Source organism: Phocoena phocoena, chromosome 7 (assembly GCF_963924675.1).
Source record: "Phocoena phocoena chromosome 7, mPhoPho1.1, whole genome shotgun sequence".
NCBI lineage: Eukaryota > Metazoa > Chordata > Mammalia > Artiodactyla > Phocoenidae > Phocoena > Phocoena phocoena.
The window spans coordinates 4,112,891-4,138,864 of NC_089225.1; the positions used below are offsets into that span (position 1 = coordinate 4,112,891).

A 25,974-nucleotide genomic window follows, 5' to 3' on the forward strand; every position below is an offset into this window, starting at 1 on the left:
AAGAGTGGGGGATCCTCCTGCCTAGAGAGAGTTCATCTTCATATTTTTCCCCCAGTGCATGAGGAAAGGCAATCTGTGGAGTTTCCTTGGTGAAGAAATGGGAAAGATAGTGAAAAATAAGGAGTCAGAAGTGTGTCTTCAGAACCCTGCCTACCTACCTTTGTGGTCTTTCCAGTGTGCTAATACTTCAGTCTAATCCCTGTTCCACCGTCAACTAGTGCTGTGCCATTGGGCAGTCTAATTTCTCTATATACCTATTCTGCTTTCCAGGCAATTTCATGAATAATGGAGATTTCAGAATCAATATGAAAAGAGAAAAGTTTGATGCATTTTTAAAGATCATCACTCTTTTCAATTATTTTCTTCTCCAGTCTTCTTTATATTTTTGAATAATAGGCAACTCTTAAATAATAAGTAACTCTGGATTGCTGTTCTTCCTAGGATCCTTATAATCACACCACTTCAACTTGTTTGCTCTCTTTTTCTCTCACTTTTAATCATTAAATAATAAGGAATTTTCAAATTTTACCCTTTTCTTCCTGCAGCTTACAGTCCCTCAGTACATCTCCTTTGCAGCAGCCTTGGGATCTTCAGCCCACAGCTGCTGTCAGCTGTGATTTTCCACTAGAGAAGCCCTTTTGTATTTCATCCTGATAATGATAGTGTGTGCTTTTCCAGCTCTTTTGAGCACAAAAGTTCTCAAATAGTAGTCATTCTTTCCAGGAGAATCATTAGTGAGGCTGATGCTTTAATTTGGTGAATGAGAACATGTAGGCAATGAGCTTAAATCATTTGCTAAAGGTTACATCCTGAGTCAAGGGCAGACATGAAAACAGACATAAGCAAGCTTTGAAAGTTTGATGTCTTCAGGAATACAGCAGCTTTTATGGAAAATATGTTAAAATTGTCTGAAATTGTTGATCTTTGCTATTTCCTCCCTTCACTTCGACCCTTTTTGGGATACTTCCTAAGAACCTACCCTTTAGCCTCCAGATTATCCACAGTCTCCATTCTGTAATAATATGCAAGAATATTAACCTGGTCCTAAGTTATTTCCCAGCTCATGTGCATCCTCATTCCTCCTATTACCACCACAACCACCACCCCACCAATATCACCATGGCCACCATCAAAAGCAACCACAAGTCTGCACTGTTCTCTCCACCACCACTAGCAACATCCCCGCCAAAACTATCACTATGACCAGCATTGCCACCACCACTAATATTGCCACCAACCACAATATTGCATCTACAAGCACTGCCACTGCTACTACGGACACTACCTATCATTTTCACCATCATCATCATCATCACTGCTCCCACCACCTCCATCATCACCACCATCACCAATACCACCACCACTGCCACAACCCACCATACTAACCATCAACTACCACCACCACCAGTAACCACCACCACAAGCACCACAACCACCAATACTATCACCACCACTACTACTCCTACCTACCAACAACAGGGCCACCTCCAAATCCAGCACCACCACTGGCACTGGTGAGCATTACCTTCACCACTATTACAATCACTGCCACCACCATCACCACCACCAATTGCTGCCCCATGCCTTTGTCAATTTCTATATGACATTCATTCCTCTTAAAATTCAATTCCCCTCCCTGTTAATAGAGTACATTTCTAAGTCATTCTTACAGTTGCGACTCCGATCATCCTTCTTTACTAAAGCTTCCCCTGACCCTCTCAGGAAGTTGATCATCTTTCTCCTGTGTTCTTTTTGTCTCATAGAAGAGTCCATGTTGTACACTTAACTCCTGTGCCACAATATTGTGAGTACCTCAAAGGCACAGAACATGTGCTATCCACCATTATATCATGAGTGCCTGGCAAATAACAGACAACCAAAAAATATTTGATAAAGTGTACTAGATCATCCTAATTAATATTTATATAGAAATATGTGGTTTATATTAAACATTTTAACTACTGGAGCCAGTTTTCTGCTAACAAAATAGTTTTACTAAGATGTGTCTTGCATTTTGGTATTTAATTTAGGTAAAAGGCAAATTTCATGCCTCAGTTGACTTATTGGTGATAAGAGAATGGCCCAAAGCTTGAGTTCTATGCAAGAAACTGTTATCCAAATGGTAATAAACTGATATGCCACTAAACTCTAAGAAAATAATATAAATTAAGAAAATACACTTTAATCTGTGTGACGTTGTCTAGAGTATAGAACTGTGTGGATGGGATGGCTGGTGTGGAGAACTTCTTTTATTAAACTTTTTATTTGTGGATAACTGTTGAAATTGGACAGTTGAAATAATATAGAGATCTTGTATGCCCTTTACCCAATTTCCTTCATAATAACACCTTGAAAAACTATAGTTAAATATAGCACCTAGGATACTGACATTGATACACTCATGATACAGAACATTTAAATCCTCACAAGGATCCCATATATTGCCTGCCCTTTAACAGCTGCACCTGCTTTCCTCCTGCCTCTGCTCCCTCATTAATCCTTATCTCCGTTTCTATAATTTTCCCATTTCAAGATGCTATTTAAATGGAATCATACAATATACAACCTTTGGCTTTCTTCTCTCAGAATAATTCTTTGGAGATTCGTACATGTTGAGGGCTTCAATAGTCTTTTCATATTTACTGCTAAGTATTGTAGCATTGTATGCATGTATCACAGTTTATGAATGACATCTGGGGTGTTTCCAATTTTGCATTATAATAAAAAAAAAGCTTCTGTAAGCATTTGTGTACAGATTGTTATGTAAACATAAGTATTTCTCTGGGAATTTTCTCAGTGAATTTGGTGGGTCTTTGGTTGTTGCATATTTAGTCATTTCCACGAAACCCCCAAATGTTTTTCAAGTGATTGGACCACTTTACATTCCTACGAACAATATGTCAGTGATGCAGTTTCTTTTTATTCTCATTAATATTTGGTGTGATTACTATGTTATATTTTAGGCATTCTGATAGTTGTGTAGTGATATCCCATTGTGGTTTTAACTAGTATTTTCCTGATGACTAATGAATGTGAATATATTTTCCTGTGCTTATTTTCCATTTGTATAGCCTGTCTGTGATACAATATCTCTTCATGTTTTTTGCCCATTTTCCTAATTGAATTGTTTATTTCTTTAAAGTTGAGTTTGTATATATATATATATATATATATATATATATATATATATTCTATAGATTCTAGGTTCTAGTTGTTTGTAGGATTTGTATGTGGTTTACCAATATTTTATCTTGGTATATAGTTTATTTTTTCATTTTCTTAAAAGGGTTTCCCACAGACCAAACTATATAATTTTGATGAGATCTGATTTATCATTTTTTCTTTTATGGATTGTGCTTTTGCTGTCAAATGAAAGATCTCTTTGTTTAGAAATAGGTGTCAAAGTTTTCTCCTATATTGTTTTCTAAAGTTTTTTATAGTTTAAAATTTTATGTTTAAGTCTGTGATACATTTAATTAAATTTCACCTAACGTGTAAGGTTTATGTTGAAGTTCATTTTTCTTTGCCTATGATGCCACATTGCTTTATTTACATTTGTTGAAAAGGCTCTTTTTCCTCCATTGTATTTCTTTTTAACCTATGTAATAAAATAAGGAAACCTGAACAGCAGTACAAATCAATATTATATAACTGACATTTATAAAATATTCTATATGACAACAGCAGAATACACATGTTTCACAAGCTTACATGAAACATCCATTAAGATGCAACCCATCCAGGCCCTAAACCACATATAACACATTTAAAAGAATAAAAGTCAGACAAAATATGTACTCAGATCACAGTGGAGTTAAACTAGAAATCAATAACTGAAAGATAGCTAAAAATTGTGCAAATTTTTGGAAATTAAGTATCAACCTTTTAAAGCCCACTTGGATCAAGTATTAATCTGTGTGGCTATGCTTCTGCCAATATCACTTGGTCTTGTTATTTTATGTATATAAGAAGTCTTGACACCAGGTAGACTGATTTTTCCACTTCGTTTTTATTTTTCAAAATTCTTTTAGAAATTTTAGTTCTTTTGCCTTTCAATATAATTTTTAGAATAATCTTGGCTCTATCTACAAAAATGTCTTACAGGGATTTTGATAAGGAATTGTCATTACCTCGTGTATCTGTATGAGGAGAACTGACATCTTTGTTGTGCTAAGTCTTCTAATTCATGAACATGGTATGGATCTCCTTTTATTTAGATCCTCATTGACTCATTTCATTAACATTTTGCAGTTGTCAGCATACAAGTCCTGCACTTGCTTTCCTAAATTTATACTTACCTATTTTGTGATTTTACAATTTTATTATTTTATTTTATTTTTAATTTATTTTAATTTGTCTCCATGTATTCATTGCTAATATGTGTGTATGTACAATTAATTTTTATGTTGATCTAGTAAACTGCAATGTCACTGAAATCACTTAATAATTCTAGAAGTTTTTGGCAGATTCCTTGAGATTTTTTATGTAGACAATCATGACAACTGCAATAGCAGTAATTTTATTTATTCCTTTACAACCTGGTGGCCTTTTATTTTCATGTATTGCTTTCTTACACTGCCTAAAACTTGAAGCATTAGGTTGAATAAAAGTGATGAAAGTAGACACCCTTACTTTTGTTCAGTCTTTTACCATCAAGTAAAATGATAGTGATAGTTAGCTTGCACATGCTGTTTATTAAGATGAGGAAGTTTCCATTTATTCTTATTTTCTGAGAGATTTTATCATGAGTAATTGTTAAATTTTGTCAAATGCTTTTTCTGCATCAATCAATATGAATGTTTTTTCTTCCTTAGCAAGTTTATATGGTGGATTACATTGATTAATTGTCAAATATCATATGCCTTGCACCCTTGGAATAAATTAAACTTAATCACAGTATGTAATTTTTTAAAAACTATTGCTAAATTCTATATTTTGTTAAGAATTTTTCACCTATAGGGGACGAGGAGAAGATGGCGGAAGAGTAAGATATGGAGGTCACCTTCTTCCCTATAGATACACCAGAAATACATCTACATGTGGAACAACTCCTACAGAACACCTACTGAACGCTGGCAGAAGACCTCAGACCTCCCAAAAGGCAAGAAACTCCCCACGTACCTGGGTAGGGCAAAAGAAAAAATAATAAACAGAGACAAAAGGATAGGGATGGGACCTGCACCAGTGGGAGGGAGCTGTGAAGGAGGAAAGGTTTGCACACACTAGAAGCCTCTTCATGGGCGGAGACTGCAGGTGGCGGAGGGGGAAGTTTTCCGAGCTATCGGGGAGAGCACAGCAACAGGGGTGCAGAGGGCAAAGCGGAGAGATTCCTCACAGAGGATCGGTCCGACCGGCATGCACCAGCCCGAGAGGCTTGTCTGCTCAGCTGCCGGGGTGGGCGAGGCTGAGAGCTGAGGCTTGGGCTTCGGTCAGAACGCAGGGAGAGGACTGGGGTTGGCGGCGTGAACACAGCCTGAAGGGGGTTAGTGCACCATGGCTAGCCGGGAGGGAGTCTGGGTAAAAGTCTGGACCTGCCAAACAGGCAAGAGACTTTTTCTTCCCTCTTTGTTTCCTGGTGCGCGAGGAGAGGGGATAAAGAGCGCTGCTTAAAGGACCTCCAGAGACGGGTGCGAGCCGCGGCTAAAAGCGTGAACCCCAGAGACGGGCATGAGACACTAAGGTTGCTGCTGCAGCCACGAAGAAGCCTGTGTGCGAGCACAGGTCACTATCCACACCACCCCTCCCGGGAGCCTGTGCAGCCCGCCACTGCCAGGGTCCCGGGATCCAGGGACAACTTCTCCCAGGAGAACACCCGGCGCGCCTTAGGTTGGTGCAACGATCCGCTGGCCTCTACCGACGCAGGCTCGCCTGGCACTCTGTACCCCTCCCTCCCCCAAGCCTAAGTGAGCCAGAATTCCCAAAGCAGCTGCTCCTTTAACCCCGTCCTGTCTGAGCGAAGAACAAACGCCCTCCAGTGACCTACACGCAGAGGTGGGGCCAAATCCAAAGCTGAGCCCCAGGAGCTGTGAGAACAAAGAAGAGAAAGGGAAATCTCTCCCAGCAGCCTCAGAAGCAGCGGATTAAAGGTCCACAATCAACTTGATGTACCCTGCGTCAGTGGATTACATGAATAGACAATGAATCATCCCAAATTGAGGAGGTGGAATTTGAGAGCAAGATTTATGATTTTTTCCCCTTTTCCTCTTTTTGTGAGGGTGTATGTGTATGCTTCTGTGTGAGATTTTGTCTGTATAGCTTTGCTTCCACCATTTGTTCTAGGGTTCTATCTGTCCGTGTTTTTTTCTCTTAAAAAATTTTTTTTTATTTTAATAACTTTATTTTATTTTATTTTATCTTCTTTCTTTCTTTCTCTCTTTCCTTCCTTCTCTCCTTCCTTCCTTCCTTCCTCCCTCCCTCCCTCCTTCCTTCCTTCCTTCCTTTCTTTCTTTCTTTCTACTTTTTCTCCCTTTTATTCTGAACCGTGTGGATGAAAGGCTCTTGCTGCTGCAGCCAGGAGTCAGTGCTGTGCCTCTGAGGTGGGAGAGCCAACTTCAGGGCACTGGTCCACAAGAGACCTCCCAGCTCCACATAACATCAAATGGCGAAAATCTCCCAGAGATCTCCATCTCAATACCAGCACCCAGCTTCACTCAACGACCAGCAAGCTACAGTGCTGGACACCCTATGCCAAACAACTAGCAAGACAGGAACACAACCCCACCCATTAGCAGAGACGCTGCCTAAAATCATAATAAGTCCACAGACACCCCAAAACACACCACAAGACGTGAACCTGCCCACTAAGAAGACAATATCCAGCCTCATCCACCAGAACACAGGCACTAGTCCTCTCCACCAGGAAGCCTACACAACCCACTGAACCAACATTAGCCACTGGGGACAGACACCAAAAACAACACGAACTACGAACCTGCAGCCTGCAAAAAGGAGACCCCAAACACAGTAAGATAAGCAAAATGAGAAGACAGAGAAACATACAACAGATGAAGGAGAAAGATAAAAACCCACCAGACCTAACAAATGAAGAGGAAATAGGCAGTCTACCAGAAAATGAAATCAGAATAATGATAGTAAAGATGATCCAAAGTCTTGGAAATAGAATGGACAAAATGCAAGAAACATTTAACAAGGACCTAGAAGAACTAAAGATGAAACAAGCAATGAAGAACAACACAATAAATGAAATTAAAAATAATCTAGATGGGATCAATAGCAGAATATCTGAGGCAGAAGAACAGATAAGTGACCTGGAAGATAAAATAGTGGAAATAACTACTGCAGATCAGAATAAAGAAAAAAGAATGAAAAGAACTTAGGACAGTCTCAAGACCTCTGGGACAACATTAAACACACCAGCATTCAAATTATAGGGGTTCCAGAGGAAGAAGAGAAAATATTTGAAGAGATTATAGTTGAAAACATCCCTAATATGGGAAAGGAAATAGTTAATGAAGTCCAGGAAGCATAGAGAGCCCCATACAGGATAAGTCCAAGGAGAAATATGCCAAGACACATATTAAACAAACTTTCAAAAATTAAATACAAAGAAAACATATTAAAAGCAGCAAGGGAAAAACAACAAATAACACACAAGGAAATCCCCATAATCTTTCAGCAGCAGCTCTGCAAGCCAGAAAGGACTGGCAGGACATATTTAAAGTGATGAAGGAGAAGAACCTGCAACCAAGATTACTCTACCCAGCAAGGATCTCACTCAGATTTGATGGAGAAATTAAAACCTTTAGAGACAAGCAAAAGCTGAGAGAGTTCAGCACCACCAAACCAGCTTTACAACAAATGCTAAAGGAACTTCTCTAGGCAAGAAAGAGAAGAGAAGGAAAAGACCTATAATAACGAACCCAAAACAATATAGAAAATGGGAATAGCAACATACATATCGATAATTACCCTAAATGTAAATGGACTAAATGCTCCCACCAAAAGACACAGATTGGCTGAATGGATACAAAAACAAGACCCTTATATATGCTGTCTACAAGAGACCCACTTCAGACCTAGAGACACATACAGACTGAAAGTAAGGGGATGGAAAAAGATATTCCATGCAAATGGAAACCAAAAGAAAGCTGGAGTAGCAATTCTCATCAGACAAAATAGACTTTAAAATAAGGACTATTAAAAGAGACAAAGAAGGACACTACATAATGATCAAGGGATCAATCCAAGAAGAAGATATAACAATTGTAAATATTTATGCACCCAACATAGGAGCACCTCAATACATAAGGCAAATACTAACAGCCATAAAAGGGGAGATCGACAGTAACACATTCATAGTAGGGGACTTTAACACCCCACTTTCACCCATGGACAGATCATCCAAAATGAAAATAAATAAGGAAACACAAGCTTTAAATGATACATTAAACAAGATGGACTTAATTGATATTTATAGGACACTCCATCCAAAAACAACAGAATACACATTTTTCTCAAGTGCTCATGGAACATTCTCCAGGATAGATCATATCTTGGGTCACAAATCAAGCTTTGGTAAATTTAAGAAAACTGAAATTGTACCAAGTATCTTTTCTGACCACAACGCCATGAGACTAGATATCAATTACAGGAAAAGATCTGTAAAAAATACAAACACATGGAGGCTAAACAATACACTACTTAATAATGAAGTGATCACTGAAGAAATCAAAGAGGAAATCAAAAAATACCTAGAAACAAATGAAAATGGAGACACAATGACCGGGATGCAGCAAAAGCAGTTCTAAGGGGGAAGTTTATAGCAATACAAGCCCACCTTAAGAAGCAGGAAACATCTCGAATAAACAACCTAACCTTGCACCTCAAGCAATTAGAGAAAGAAGAACAAAAAAACCCCAAAGCTAGCAGAAGGAAAGAAATAATAAAAATCAGATCAGAAATAAATGAAAAAGAAATGAAGGAAACGATAGCAAAGATCAATAAAACTAAAAGCTGGTTCTTTGAGAAGATAAACAAAATAGATAAACCACTAGCCAGACTCATCAAGAAAAAAAGGGAGAAGACTCAAATCAATAGAATTAGAAATGAAAAAGGAGAAGTAACAAATGACACTGCAGAAATAAAAAAAATCATGAGAGATTACTACAAGCAACTCTATGCCAATAAAATGGACAATCTGGAAGAAATGGACAAATTCTTAGAAATGCACAACCTTCCAAGACTGAATCAGGAAGAAATAGAAAATATGAACAGACCAATCACAAGCACTGAAATTGAAACTGTGATTAAAAATCTTCCAACAAACAAAAGCCCAGGACCAGATGGCTTCACAGGTGAATTCTATCAAATGTTTAGAGAAGAGCTAACACCTATCCTTCTTGAACTCTTCCAAAATATAGCAGAGGGAGGAACACTCCCAAATTCCTTCTACGAGGCCACCATCACCTTGATACCAAAACCAGACAAGGATGTCACAAAGAAAGAAAACTACAGGCCAATATCACTGATGAACATAGATGCAAAAATCCTCAACAAAATACTAGCAAACAGAATCCAACAGCACATTAAAAGGATCATACACCATGATCAAGTGGGGTTTATTCCAGGAATGCAAGGATTCTTCAATATACGCAAATCTATCAATGTGATACACCATATTAACAAATTGAAGGAGGAAAACCATATGATCATCTCAATAGATGCAGAGAAAGCTTTCAACAAAATTCAACACCCATTTACGATAAAAACCCTCCAGAAACTAAGCATAGAGGGAACTTTCCTCAACATAATAAAGGCCATATATGACAAGCCCACAGCAAACATCATCCTCAATGGTGAAAAACTGAAAGCATTTCCACTAAGATCAGGAACAAGACAAGGTTGCTCACTCTCACCACTCTTATTCAACATAGTTTTGGAAGTTTTAGCCACAGCAATCAGAGAAGAAAAGGAAATAAAAGGAATGCAAATCGGAAAAGAAGAAGTAAAGCTGTCACTGTTTGCAGATGACATGATACTATACATAGAGAATCCTAAAGATGCTACCAGAAAACTACTAGAGCTAATCAATGAATTTGGTAAAGTAGCAGGATACAAAATTAATGCACAGAAATCTCTGGCATTCCTATATACTAATGATGAAAAATCTGAAAGTGAAATCAAGAAAACACTCCCATTTACCACTGCAACAAAAAGAATAAAATATCTAGGAATAAACCTACCTAAGGAGACGAAAGACCTGTATGCAGAAAATTATAAGACACTGATGAAAGAAATTAAAGATGATACAAATAGATGGAGAGATATACCATGTTCTTGGATGGGAAGAATCAACATTGTGAAAATGACTCTCCTACCCAAAGCAATCTACAGATTCAATGCAATCCCTATCAAACTACCACTGGCATTTTTCACAGAACTAGAACAGAAAATTTCGCAATTTGTATGGAAACACAAAAGACCCCTAATAGCCAAAGCAATCTTGAGAACGAAAAAAGGAGATGGAGGAATCAGGCTCCCTGACTTCAGACTATACTACAAAGCAACAGTAATCAAGACAGTATGGTACTGGCACAAAAACAGAAAGATCAGTGGAACAGGATAGAAAGCCCAGAGATAAACCCACACACATATGGACACCTTATCTTTGATAAAGGAGGCAGGAATGTACAGTGGAGAAAGGACAGCCTCTTCAATAAGTGGTGCTGGGAAAACTGGACAGGTACATGTAAAAGTATGAGATTAGATCACTCCCTAACACCATACACAAAAATAAGCTCAAAATGGATTAAAGACCTAAATGTATCAAACTCTTAGAGGAAAACATAGGAAGAACACTCTATGACATAAATCACAGCAAGATCCTTTCTGGCCCACCTCCTAGAGTAATGGAAATAAAAACAAAAATAAACAAATGGGACCTAATGAAACTTCAAAGCTTTTGCACAGCAAAGGAAACTATAATCAAGACCAAAAGACAACGCTCAGAATGGGAGAAAACCTTTGCAAATGAAGCAACTGACAAAGGATTAATCTCCAAAATTTACAAGCAGCTCATGCAGCTCAATAACAAAAAAACAAACAACCCCATCCAAAAATGGGCAGAACACCTAAACAGACATTTCTCCAAAGAAGATATACAGAATGCCAACAAACACATGAAAGAATGCTCAACATCATTAATCATTAGAGAAATGCAAATCAAAACTACAATGAGATATCATCTCACACCAGTCAGAATGGCCATCATCAAAAAATCTAGAAACAATAAATGCTGGAGAGGGTGTGGAGAAAAGGGGACACTCTTGCACTGCTGGTGGGAATGTGAATTGGTTCAGCCACTATGGAGAACAGTATGGAGGTTCCTTAAAAAACTACAAATAGAATTACCATATGACCCAGCAATCCCACTACTGGGTATATACCCTGAGAAAACCAAAATTCAAAAAGAGTCATGTACCAAAATGTTCATTGCAGCTCTATTTACAATAGCCCAGAGATGGAAACAACCTAAGCGCCCATCATTGGATGAATGGATAAAGAAGATGTGGCACATATACACAATGGAATATTACTCAGCCTTAAAAAGAAATGAAATTGAGCTATTTGTAATGAGATGGGTAGACCTAGAGTCTGTCATACAGAGTGAAGTAAATCAGAAGGAAAAAGACAAATACCGTATGCTAACACATATATATGGAATTTAAGGGAAAAAAATGTCATGAAGAACCTAGGGGTAAGACAGGAATAAAGACTCAGACCTACTGGAGAACGGACTTGAGGATATGGGGAGGGGGAAGGGTGAGTTTTGACAGGGCGAGAGAGAGTCATGGACATATACACACTAACAAACGTAGTAAGGTAGATAGCTAGGGGGAAGCAGCCGCAAGGCACAGGGATATTAGCTCGGTGCTTTGTGACAGCCTGGAGGGGTGGGATGGGGAGAGTGGGAGGGAGGGAGACGCAAGAGGGAAGACATATGGGAACATATGTATATGTATAGCTGATTCACTTTGTTATAAAGCAGAAACTAATACACCATTGTAAAGCAATTATACCCTAATAAAGATGTTTAAAAAAAAAATGACTTTTCTTGAGCTAATCAGAGAACAGAGGTCATAAGGTGAATACTTAACCTGAAATCTATAGTGAGAGACAGTACATTGCAAGGAGACAAAGCCAGATGATTTACCTGGACAAGAAACCATGGAATGCTAAATATGGCAGTAAGAAAATGAAAGTAGACATTTTAAATGAATTTCTGAAGGCCAATTGTAGGCTAACATGAGAGTGTGACAGACTCTAAGGACTGAAAACTTAGGGATCTTAACACTTTCTTGCAGGCTGTTTCTCCAGGAACTCCATCAGGCTCCCACAGGGAAGAATGAGGAAACCCCAGAGAAAACCACCCACCTGTGGTCTGGCCTGGGGAGGGAAACAGCAGCCATAGTGAAATCTGCCCAAACCTATCAATACTATGAATGAAAGTCCTAAACTTCAGGGGAAAGGTACTAAAAACTGTAGACTAAGGGTACTTGTAGCAACCCACTACAGCTAGGGGAGGGGGAGGAGGGTAAGGGAGGGAACATATCTCTACCAATGGGAGAGGGGCAGGTATACATACTAGGCCCAGAATTCATCTAGTGGGGGAAGGATCACTTGTAAAGACCAAACCCCAAGATGAATGTTCACAGTGCCTGCCTGAGACTGAGGCTTAAGAAAAACTTCAGAAAACATAACCACACTATGTTAACAGACATTGGGTTAAAATAACAACTAGGAAAGCTAAGAGAATCAGATTGACTGTAAGGGACAGTATAACAGAAGGACTCCAAACCAAGAGAGAGAAATACAAGGAATCAGAGGGATTTGAACCTTTAGTGTACTTAGAGTAACCACAGCACCCACGAACTTTAAACCCAGCCCAACTGTGTTTGAACTTGATTAACACATACCCCTTTATCAAAAACTTTGCAGAAGAGAAGTTACACTCACTCTAAATATAAAAAAAATATTTACTTCAGTATGTACTCTCCTCTGTAACAGGTCTAGATTTCAGGAAAAAATGAAGAGGCATACAAAGGAGCAAGGACAAGTAACAAAGATCAGAACCAGACTTGGATATGGCACAGGTGTTAGAGCTACAGGTCATTTAAGATAACTATGATTAATATTTAAATAGAAAAGGTAGAAAACACGCAAGATCAGATGGGTAATTTCATCAAGATGGGTAATTTCATCAAGAGATGGCAACTATGAAAATCACTGGAAATGTGAGAAATCAGAAGCACACATGATTTCCCTGGAGAATGCCTTCAATGGGCTTATCAGTAGACCTGACACAGTTGAAAAAAACAATCAGGAAACTTGAAGACAGGTCAATAGAAATTACCCCAACTTAAATACAAAGAGTAACAAAGTAGAAAAAAATGGGACAGAGCATCCAAGAGCTGTAGGATAATATTAAATGACCTTACACAAATTAGAATCCCAGAGAGAGAAGAAAGAGAATGGGTCTGAAGATATACGTATTTGAAGAAATAACACAGAATGTTCCAAAATTAGTAACATACAATAAACCAGAGATCCTTGAAGTTCAGAAATCAAGAATAATACATAAAACAGCACCTGGTCACAGGCACAACATATTTCAAACCTCTGAAAACCAAAGATGAAGAGAAAATTTGAATGCAGCCAATGATTCAATGGGTAGATGCTGTCAGAAGCCACATTCCCCATTCTCACCAATACTCATGACAACACATACATAAGCCTTTAAATTCTGATAGTTAAAAACCCTCTAGAAGACATTTTGGAGAATAAGGAATCTAAATAAAGGCTTTTTTATTGTTTTTTTAATTTTTTAAACATTTTTATTGAAGTATAATTGCTTTACAATGATGTGTTAGTTTCTGATTTATAACAAAGTGAATCAGTTATACATATACATATACCCCATATCTCTTCCCTCTTGTGTCTCCCTCACTCCCACCCTCCCTATCCCACCCCTCTAGGTGGTCACAAAGCACCGAGCTGATCTCCCTGTGCTACCCGGCTGCTTCCCACTAGCTATCTATTTCACATTTGGTAGTGTATATATGTCCATGCCACTCTCTCACTTTGTCAAAGCTTACCCTTCCCCCTCCCCATATCCTCAAGTCCATTCTCTAGTAGGTCTGCATCTTTATTCCCATCTTGCCCCTAGGTTCTTCATGACCATTTTTTTTTCTTAGATTCCGTATATACGTGTTAGCATATGGTATTTGTTTTTCTCTTTCTGAGTTATTTCACTCTGTATGACAGTCTATAGGTCTATCAACCTCACTACAAAAAACTCAGTTTCATTCCTTTCTATGGCTGAGTAATATTCCACTGTATATATGTGCCACATCTTCTTTATCCACTCATCTGTCAGTGGACACTTAGGTTGTTCCATGTCTTGGCTATTGTAAATAGAGCTGCAGTGAACATTTTGGTACAAGACTCTTTTTGAATTATGGTTTTCTCAGGGTATATGCCCAGTAGTGGGATTGCTGGGTCTTATGGTAATTCTATTTTTAGTTTTTTAAGGAACGTCCATACTGTTCTCCATAGTGGCTGTATCAATTTACATTCCCACCAATGGTGCAAGAGGGTTCCCTTTTCTCCACACCTGATAAAGGCTTTTTTAAAACAGAGCTTCCAGAACTCAAGGGAGAAAATTTGTCTGTGACTTTGAGTCCCCTGTGTTAAGATCTCTGAGTCCATCCTAGAAGATATTTCTGAGACGCCTGAGACCACACATGCAACACTGTCTATATCCCTTGAATAACAGACCACCTTATCCTTTGCATTTTCTATTTTATTTCCTTTCTTCCTATAATGATGTTTAAATTAGAATGCAATACATCAGAAAATTGCACACATCATAAGTGTTCAAAGTGTTATCATAAAGTGAATATGTCCACACAGCCAATATAGGAAAGAGTACTACCATTGTTCCAGAACCCCCCTTCTTGCCCCCATCACTAACCTCTCCATCCTCCCAAAGGTAAACACTGTCCTGAACAAACACCATAGATTAGTTTTCCTAATTTTGAACTTTATATAAATGTAATAAGTCAGGATTTACTCTTTTGTGTCAGGCTGCTTTTGGGGAATGTTTGTGAAATTTACCTATACTTCAGAGTACTTTTATTTTGTTCATTTTCATTGGTAAATAGTATTCCATTGTATAAAAATACCACAATTCATTTATCTGTCTTTCCACTTTGGGGCTATTTCAAATAATGCTTTTAAGAACATGTTTGAACAAGTGTTTTGGTGAACACAATTCTGCTTCTGTTGAGTACCTACCAGGGGTGAAATTTCTGTCACATGATATGCAGGTGTTTCATTTTAGTGAAGCATCAAACAGTTTTCCAAAGTGACTATATCAGTTTACATTCCCATCAGCAGTGAATGAATTTTCTACTTTCTTAGCAAATATGTCAATTAAAAAATAATTTCAGCCATTCTGATGGGTGTGCAGTGATATCTTATTGTGATTTGTTATACTTTCCTGATAACTAAAAGGTTGTAAAGTTGTCCAACAGGTATGAAGTATTTAAAGAATGTTTATTAAATAAACTATTAAAGAACACAATGAATTAAGTACAAGGAAAGGCACGGCTTCAATTAAAATTATACATACCCTGTTTTGTGGCAGGAGAATTGCTCTAATCATTGAGTCCCATGGTCCCATTTATGTGAAAGTAGATCACCAATGGGGCTTAGCTTTGTCTGAACCTGCCATTCATCCTTCAGAGCCATTGCAACCAGTCCTCCTCCTTACATGGGCTTGAGGACACCGGGCCCCAGACTGTCCTCAGACATTGTGAGTTCTTCAGCTCTGTCCTTTTGTCGGCACCTACTTGTGTAGTTGACATATGATGAAATAAGACATAGGAACTAGCCCTCTCTCTGTGCAGTGCTGGCACGTGTGTTCCAAGTGCTCACACTAGTTGAGGCCAACTGGACCACTGGAAGCAGCCAAGAGTGAAGAGTGCCAGGGATCAGCTTAATGAAGCCAGTTTTTGGGGGCACACCAAGTGTCATAACTGAGGAACTCAGTGTGACTATCAGTCTCAAAGGGCAGGGTCCTGGAGAGTATCAAAGCCAGGCATTCCAGAGCTATGAGCACAAAGGGAGCCAGAAAATATTTGATGTGCTGGGTGGAAGGTGGGCAGGCTGGGGAAGGGAGAAGACCCTTTTGTGCCACTGTCCTCAGCAGAGTGTTATGCTGGTGAAGCTCAGGGGCTCCCACTCGTGGTCCCACTCACCGTATCTCATCTTTGTGCCCACGTCATCATGATGAGAGTGTCTTATTTCTTCTCTGATGCTTGGTGAGTCTGATACTGAGTTCTATGATTTTCCTTGAAAGAGGAAAACATTACTTCCCCAGAATGTAATCACTAGTATCAGAATAGTGTAGGCAGTGGTTGATTGTAGTTGACATATGTAGTGACACTAGCACTGCCTGACACCCAAATGTTGTATTTCTTTATTCTTGCTCTAAATTAGCATCCTGTAGATACTCAAGTAGCAATTAATACATTAGTTAATCTAAGGTATACCTAAATGAAAAGATTTATATTTTCTGATTTATAATTACAATGATGACCACATGAAAACCAAGCTTCTCTTTTAATTTTTTTCTCTCTCTCTCTCACTTTTTTGTCCACAACAGACAGCTCAGTGACAGAAAGAATATAAACTTCATAGTTATTCACACCTGGCTTAGAATCTTTGCTCTGCCAGCTACTAGCTTTATCATCTTGTATAATTTAAACTGGATCTGAATTTCGTTATCTGTTGATGTATATTATAATACCTGTGTTCTAATGTGGAGGAATTACATGAGATGTTAAAGCAGCCAGCATAAAATTAGTGTTCAAAATAGTAATTCATCCTCCTCCTTTCTGCTTCAGGGTCTTATTATCATTCCCATTTGATGGGTGAAAGCCATCACCACTGAAAGGAATGGTGATCCAGTAATAGTTTTAGACACTTAACAGGGAAATTCTGGAACCCAATCTGTTAATACCAGGTGAGATTCAGCCTACATATATTTTTATTCTGCTACAAAACTTCTAGTCAATGGTGAAATTTAAACATACAAAGTAAATCCAATGTCAGAGAAAAAGCAATCCCTCAGTCTTGTTGCTTCATTCTTGAACGATTGTAATGTCTTCCAGAGCATGGCCTTACTTTCAGGCTTTTCCTCTATCCTGTGCTCACATCTCTACCAGATTAATATTCCTCCAGTTTTCCTCTCATAGTCCCTCTTCTTGCTCACAATCTTTCAATGGTTCCCTGTGCCTAAGGATAGATGTTCCAACCTGTTCACTTGCCATGTGAGGACTCTTTTCATTTGGTCAACTCAACTTTCTGCCTTTATACCCCATCATGTTTTATTAAAATACTTTGGTTTTGCAGGAATGAAGACTCTGACCTGTGACCACACATTTAATGTTCCTGTTTCATTGTCTTTGCTAATGTAATATGTGGCAGACCCTGAAATTTTAACACTCCATAGATAGTGTTGCTCGCCTGATTTTAACCTTGGCAGATGTCAGAGGTAGCTATGTGCTTACTTATAATGGTAGCTGGATAAATGGGTTCTTGGATCAAAAATGTTTGCAAGGAATGACGGAACCTTAAAAAAGGTCACAATTGTACTGTTAAACAGTTATTACACAGCAAGCTAAATACCAGACGTGTGGGTAATTAATGGCAACTGAATTCCTTCTACTTGATATTTAGTGGTAATTCTTGATCACCATATCAGGGTGACAATAATCACTTTATTCCTACCTGGACCCTTTTCTCCATGTATTTACCTCATTTTGATAATTCTCTTCTATGAGTCCTTTGTGATTACAAATCTTCATGACTATTGTCTTGACATTCTTTCTAGTTAGAATTTACATTTTAACAGGTTTTACATTTTAACAATTCTTGTTATTAATAGTTACATTAAAGCAATTCATGTTGAGTTTGAATTTTGTAGTTCCTATTTCTGCCAAGGTTTCATCAAGTAGTATATGTATATGAAGCACGTACATAGTAAACAGAGTTTTCCAATTTAACCCATGATTAAAACTAAAACCACCAGGAACAACTTATGTACCCTTTTTGCTCATCTTTTCCAGGTTATAATTAACAACTCCATTTTGGGGGACAGCATGCAGAAAGCTTGCTTAAAAAATGAGTTGTGCTTGAACCTAATGGCTAGGGACAGTTAATTTCTTGCAGTCTCTGTGGTGGCTGTGTAATAGGGAAGAACAAATCTGACTCCGTATTAGATCTGTTCCTTTTACTTTAACCTCTATGCTCTGTTGTCTGTGCTGTCACGCTGGCTCTGCACCTTTCATAAAAGAATGTTGCCTATAGCCTGAAGTATACAGGATAGCCTATTCTCAAGGCTCCAACCTTAAACAGATAAAAAGTTTCAGAATAGAGAATAACATTTGTCTTGTTCAAAGTTTACAGGAACATCGTAACCTGACCTATGTGGACAGCTGGAAGAACAAAAGATTCCTACACCAAGAAGTTCGTAACAACTAACCACACCCTTCCCTCACTTTGCTCTGCCAAAACGCTTCGAGGCGTTTGGGGCTTAAGCCACTGATCTCCTTGCATGGTCCTGCAATAAACCTTTCTCTGCTCCAAACTCTGATGTTTCTGTTTGTTTGGCCTCACTTTGCATGGAGCACATGAACTTGCTTTTGGTAAGAGTTGGGTGGTTGGAGAAGTTTTCAGAGCTGCTGCTCCAGCCAGTCTCTAGATGTCTGAGGTAGTTTTCTCACTGTGTGCCTCCCGGGAGGTATGCAAACCTCCAGGTTACTAGTCAGTAGGATCTGTGGGAAATACATGTAACAATAGGTTGAAGGCTTCCGAAATACAATTTAAAAAAATAGACACTGAAGAACCTTGTCATTGAGAATGTAGACAGTAGTCTGAATGCTTTTACTATGTTTTGCACCTTGTAAATTTAGTTGTTAATTACATCATTTGGTAATACTGTTAAAAGAGTTTAATGAATCCTTTCAGCAGCAATGAGCTCAAATATTAAAATAGATGTTTGATGACAAATTAAGTACTAAAATTAGTTTCTCAAGAATGTTAACAAACATGCACAAAATGCAGACATAACAATTATGAGGGCTATATTAACAACCACATAAAAACTAGGGGACAGAAATCAGCAGAAGATGCATCAATATCTATTTCAAAAGTAAGTTCTTATTTTAAGAAGACTGCATTCAAAGATGATGTTTTAACAAATGTATCTTCAGAAGGAACACTTATTACTCAATAAAGCACAACTTTTCATTTAGATCAGTTGACTCATTTTCCAAAATAATATATTTTTAATTCTAATATTTCTTGCATACATGCTAAAGGAAAAGTGATTGATGAAAATGAGTTGGCTCTGTTATGAGAAAAACTTTTCTATCGATTGAATAATATAAAAAACAGAGAGAATTTCTAACAAATAAGCCTATACCAAAAGGAGAAATCTAAGTGAAAAAACTTTTAAGCACAAGGATAATGACCCCACAGGGAAACACAGAACTGCAGGAGAAGATAAAGAACAATAGAAAAGGTATATAAAAAAGAAACATGTTTTGAGGTTTTAGAACTATTGGAAAAATGGTAAAATTACTAATTTTTGTTAAAATAAGTCAAGAATGCTTATTAGAATATCTAGGATAAATTCTGAATGAAAAATGAAAGCATGTATAAGTCATAAGTTAATAGAAAAAATAATAAAAAATATCTAATTTATTTAGAAGGTAAACAGACAAAAGGGAACATTAAAGAGGTATATAGAAAACACATAGTAAGATGATAGATAATAGACCAAATGTGTCAATATTTATATAAAATTGTTTAAAGAGTCTATATAAAATAGCATGCTTTTCAGAAATGACTAAAGAAGGGAAATTTGATAACTTGGAGATTATTAATATTAAAAATTTTTTTTGTTCTGCATAAACCCATGTAGAGAGGATGAAAGACAAAATACAAACTGGGTGAAAATATTTGAAAACCACATATCCAGCAGAGTACTAATACATATAATATATAAAGAACTCTAAACATTTAACAGGTTAAAAAATCAATTAGAAAATGACAAATACATGAACAGAAATTTCACCAAAGAAGTATACAAATGGCAAATAAGCCCATAATATGATGTTCAGCATAATTAGCCACCAAGGAAATGCAAATTAAAACCACAATGAGATATCAGTATAGATATATCTTATGGCTAAAATAAAATTTAAACAATTGTGGCAACACCAAATACTGGTGAGACTGGGGACTCCTATATTACTGTTGGAAATATAATATGATCCATCATTCTAGAAAACAGTCATTCAGTTTCTTGTGAAATTAAACATACAATTACCATACGACCAGCAGCTGCCATCTTGGGAATGAAATAAAATAAAATGAAAACTTAGGTTCTCACAAAAAAATCATGCATGAGTGTTCATGGCAGCTTTATTCATAATAGCCAAGAGCTGCAAACAGCCAAGCTTTCCTTAAACAAGTGAATGGTTAAACTATGTTAAAGGCTTACCATTAAATACTGTTCAGCGATTAAAAAGAATGAACTTGTGATAGGTGCAACGCTGGGTGAATCGTCATGAAATTTTGCTGGGTGAATAAAAAAGCTAATTCAAAAATGTTATATATTATAAGATTCTATTTATGTAACTTTAAAAAAAGACATCATTTTAGAAATGAAGAACAGATTTGCTCTTGACAGGGTTTAGGGACAGGAGGAGGGTGGGTGTGAAGAATGTGAGTTTGGTTATAAACAGGCAACACCAGGGATCCTTCTGGTGATGGAGCTGTTTATTTCTTAGCAAAACAACAAATAAACAGCTGTGGTGGTGAATACCCAAACTTATCATGTGACAAAATTATATAGACCTCAATACACACACCACACAAAAGAGTACAAGTAAAACTGGGAAATGTTAATAAGTTTGGTAGATTGCATCTTGGCTGTGATAGTATACTATAATTTTGCAAAATGTTACCTTTGAGGGGAACTTTGTAAATTGTACACAGGATCTCTCTGTATTATTTCTTGTAACTGCATAGGAATCTTCAACGATCGCAATAAAATTTTTCAGTTAAAAAGAGGAAATAGTAGTAAATGTCATGAAAGATGTTCTACTTCTCTACACTAGGGGCTATATAATACTATTACTATAAATGAAAGAAGAACAATATAAATGGAGGGGGCATATCATGTTTATGGAAGGGAGGACTTGATATTGCAAAGATGTCACTTCCCCCCAAGTTATTCTATCCAAAGCAATCTTAATCAAAATCCCAACTTCTTTTCAGAAAATTGACACACTAATTCTAAAATGTCCAGGAAAATGCAAAATGCCAAGAACAACTTAGGCAATCTTGAAGAGCAGAAAGAATATTCTGGAGGACTTGGAACATCAGCTATTAAGGCATTTTAAAATTGCAATAATTAAGACTTTGTCCTAGTGGTGAAAGAACAGACAGATATATTGGAAAAAACATAGGGTCCAGAAATGGATACACACATATACCATCATGTACTTTATGACAAAAGTGACACTCCAGTGTAGTGTATAAAAGTTATTTTTAACATATTGTATTAACTGGCTACCATGTGGAAGAAATAGTGTATCTTGACCCCCTACTTCCCAGCTTACACAAAAATCAATTTCAGTTGGATTGTTCATGTAAATATAAAAAGTAAAACTATAAAACTTTAAGAATATAACATAAATATTGGGATGGCCAAAATGCTTGTTCTGTTTTTTCCGTAAGAGGGCTCTAATAGCACTTAGTTGTCTTTAACGTCATGGGACACAATTTTGTTAGACTGTATGTGACAGCTGTCATATCAGCGTGCATTAAAAAAGACATAAAAATTGGTGAATTTTTGTAGAGCCCTTTTAATATTGAAGATGGAAGAAAAACACAACATTTTCATTATATTATGCTTTATTATTTCAAGAAGGGTAAAAGCACAACTGAAATGCAAAAAAAGATTTGTGCAGTGTATGGAGAAAGTGCCGTGACTGAGCAAAGGTGTCAATAATGGTTTGCAAAGTTCTGTGCTGCAGATTTCTTGCTGGAGGATGCTCCAGAGTTGGGTAGACCAATTGAAGTTGACAGCAAGCAAATCGGGACATTAATTGAGAACAATCAATGTTATACCACACAGGAGAGAGCCAACATACTCAAAATATCCAAATCAAGCATTGAAAATCATTTGCACCAGCTTGGTTATGGTCATAACTTTGATGTTTGGGTTCCACATAAGCTAAGCAAAAAACACCTTCTTGACCATATTTCTCCATGCGATTCTCTACTTAAACATAAAGAAAACATTCTATTTTTAAAACAAGTTGTGACAGGGGATGAAAAGTGGATACTGTACAAAAAATAATGTGGAATGGAAGAGATCATGGGGCAAGTGAAGTGAACTACCACCAACTACACCAAAGGCCAGGCTTCAACCAAAGAAGGTGATGTTGTGTATATGGTGGGATTGGAAGGGAGTCCTCTGTTATGAACTCCTTTCGGAAAACCAAACAATTAATTCCAACAAGTACTGCTCCCAATTAGCCAACTGAAAGCAACACTCGATAAAAAGTGTGCAGAAGTAGTCAACAGAAAATGCATATTCTTCTATCAGGATAATGCAAGACCGAATGTTTCTTTGACGACCAGGCAAAAAAACTGTTACAGCTTGGCTGGGAAGTTCTGATTTATCCGCTGTATTCACCAGACATAGCACCTTCGGATTTCTATTTATTTCAGTCTTTACAAAGTTCTCTTAATGGAAAAAATTTCAATTCCCTGGAAGACTGTAAAAGGCACCTGGAACAGTTCTTTGCTCAAAAAGAAAGTTTTGGGCAGATGGAATTATGAAGTCACCTGCAAAATTACAGAAGGTAGTGGAACAAAAGGGTGAATACGTTGTTCAATAAAGTTCTTGGTGAAAATGAAAAATGTGCCCTTTATTTGTACTGAAAAATCAAAGGCACTTTTTGGTCAACCCGATATATCTTCATGATTTGCTGGTAAGCAAGTATTCTTAAATTAGGAACAAAAGTGTTATTTTAAAAAGGGCTGAGGGCTTCCCTGGTGGCGCAGTGGTTGAGAGTCTGCCTGCCGATGCAGGGGACACAGGTTCGTGCCCTGGTCTGGGAAGATCCCATGTGCCACGGAGCACACGCGTTAGCCCGTGAGCCATGGCCGCTGAGCCTGCGCATCCGGAGCCTGTGCAACGGGAGAGGCCACAGCAGTGAGAGGCCCGCATACTGCAAAAAAAAAAAAGAAAAAGGGCTGACTACATTAAAATTGAGAATTTGTGTTTATCAGAGGATACTGTTAAGTGTTAAAAGGCCAGTGCATAGAAAAAAGATTATATATAATATATACATCTAACAATGGTCATTTGTCCAAAATATATAATACACAGCTTCACAGGGCAAAAGACATGAGCAAGCCTTGAAAGGGCCATAAACTTGTGAAAAAGTGAAAAACCCATTAATCATCTGGGGAATGTAAATTAACACACAATAATTGTAGTTAGATTGTTTGCAAACACAGCCTCATTAATTTCTTAGTCTCTGCAGGCATGGCTTTTTTGAAATGAGAATTTGCTTTTCCTCCCATGAAAAGATAATGTTACTTTCCACAAGTACAACATGTTTTCATACAAGACTCCAGAACACCCTGAATCTGAGATGGCCTTGTAACTTGCTTTGGCCAGGAGAATGTGGAAAAAATGATGCTGTGGACCTCCTAGGAATGCTGCTGCCACCATGCAAAGAAGCCCAGGCCAGCCCCCTTGAAAATGACAGAATATCTGGAGAGGGAGGCAGAGGCGACAACAACTACCAAATATCAGACGTGTGAGTGTGGCCGTGGTGGACTGTCTAGTACCAGTTTAGCCTCTGGATGACTACAGCAACATAAGTGTCCCCTGGAAAGACTAGCAAAAACACTGCCCAGATGACAACAGGCCAAAACTTCTGACCCATGTAATTGGCCCATGTAGTAAAATAGTGGTTATTTTAAGCCTGTAAGTTTTGGTGTATTTTGTTACACAGCAATCACTAACCGAAACAATGATACAGCACTACACACCCACCAGAGTTGCTAAAATGAAAATCAGAGACAATACCAAATGCTAGCCCCAAAGCAGTGCATCTGTAACCCTTACACCCTAGTGGTGGAAATGCAAACTGGTACAGTCATTTTGGAACACCACTTGGCAGTATCTACCAAAGTTAAACATACACATACTAACTCTAAACATACACCATACCCTAAGCAATTCCACTCCTTAGTTACAGGCTCAAGATAAATGTATCCAAAACACGTGTAAAAATGTTTATTACAGCACTATTCATAAAAGAATATTTGGGATTACCCAAATATTCTTCTAAAGTAGAATGGATAAAAAAGTAAATTGTGATATATTCTTACATTGTACAGCCACAAGAACAAAAAAAACCACAACTACACACAACTATATGCATAAGCATCACAAACATAATTCTAAGAGAAAGATGCATAATTGCATTTATATAAAGTTCAAAAGTGAGCAAAAGTAGTCCATGGTGTTGGTAGTGAGGACAGTAGTTAAATTTGATGGAGGAGTGAGGGGAAGCAACACAAGGAGGCTTTCGGGGTGTTGGTAACACTCTATTTCTTGATGTGAATGCTGGTTACATGGACCTATTTACTTTGTGAGAATTCATCAAACTGTACACTTATGATCTGTGCACTTTTGTGTATACCTACACTTCAATAAATTTACAAAAACAAAAAAAGCATAATGAAAGAGAATACATTCTTCAGAAAAATACTAGTGTCTTGGTATTAGAGACAGATATGACTAAAAAATTGGTTAAAAAACATGAATAGAAACGAAGGATAAGAATTTAAGATACTATTTTACGATGTCCACATAATCAATATAAATTTGGGGGGGTAATTTTTGCTTCCATGTTAATTTATATAGATTATACATTTTTTTTAAAGTTATTTTTAAAATAGTTTTTGAATAGGACAGTATGGTGGCTCCAACAATATAATACAACTAATTTGTACTCAATAAACAGCTATCAAACTTTACTTCTTTTTAATGTTTTCTCTCACTCTCAAAGTTTTCCTATTTTGAACCAAAAATTACATGGTCACACACCCATCATGCTCCACCTGTTTTTTCATATACTAACATCTGGGGTTTTATTTATTTCTATTTGCTGATGGTTGCTCAAAGTTTGCTCTTAGTTTTTTTTTTTTTTTTTCTTGACCAAAACACTTTAATTTACAATTTTAATATACAATATGATGTCTGGAACTTCTTGAAATTCTCACCTGGCTCTTGGAAAGAGTTGAGTCTACATTTTCAGTCTCATCATCAGGAAGGATACCTAATTCTTCATCCGTCCATTGGGAAGGATCTGGATATGGAAAGTGACCTAGCACGGCATCTGAGTCATGCCAAAATCGCCAGAGAATCCAGAACCACATGATTGCACTGAAGAACTCCACCTTGATCACCTGGGATCTGGTCAGCTGGGGAAACCGTCTGTACCGGGGCTCGATATGCACACCTCCACCAGCATGACGGACTCCAGCGCCTTCTGCTACCCGCGCGCAGCAGCCCCTAAAGAAGTGGCCTCCAACGCCCTGGAAAGGCGTTTGCCGCGTCCGAGCCGACATGCCAACCCGCAACTGGACAGCAATCCCCAGGCCGCACCGCCGCTTCACGTCACTTCCCTTGGCGCCCCGCCCAGTCTTAGTTGATTTCTAAATTGTTTTTCTATAAAACTTTTCTCTGTCTAATAAATGTCCTGGCTAGTTGCTCCACTTTCTAAACCCAGATGTTTTGGGGTGTGCCTCATCTTTCAGCTCTCCCTCTGGTTCTTAACTTCTCAGAAT

The 25,974-nt window shown here is 37.7% G+C and overlaps 1 pseudogene; it reads right to left on the reverse strand.

The window, feature by feature from the left end:
- Positions 1 to 1,462: 1,462 nt before the first annotated feature.
- LOC136125911 (NADH dehydrogenase [ubiquinone] 1 beta subcomplex subunit 2, mitochondrial pseudogene) lies at positions 1,463 to 25,755 on the reverse strand (annotated as a pseudogene).
- Positions 25,756 to 25,974: the final 219 nt, after the last annotated feature.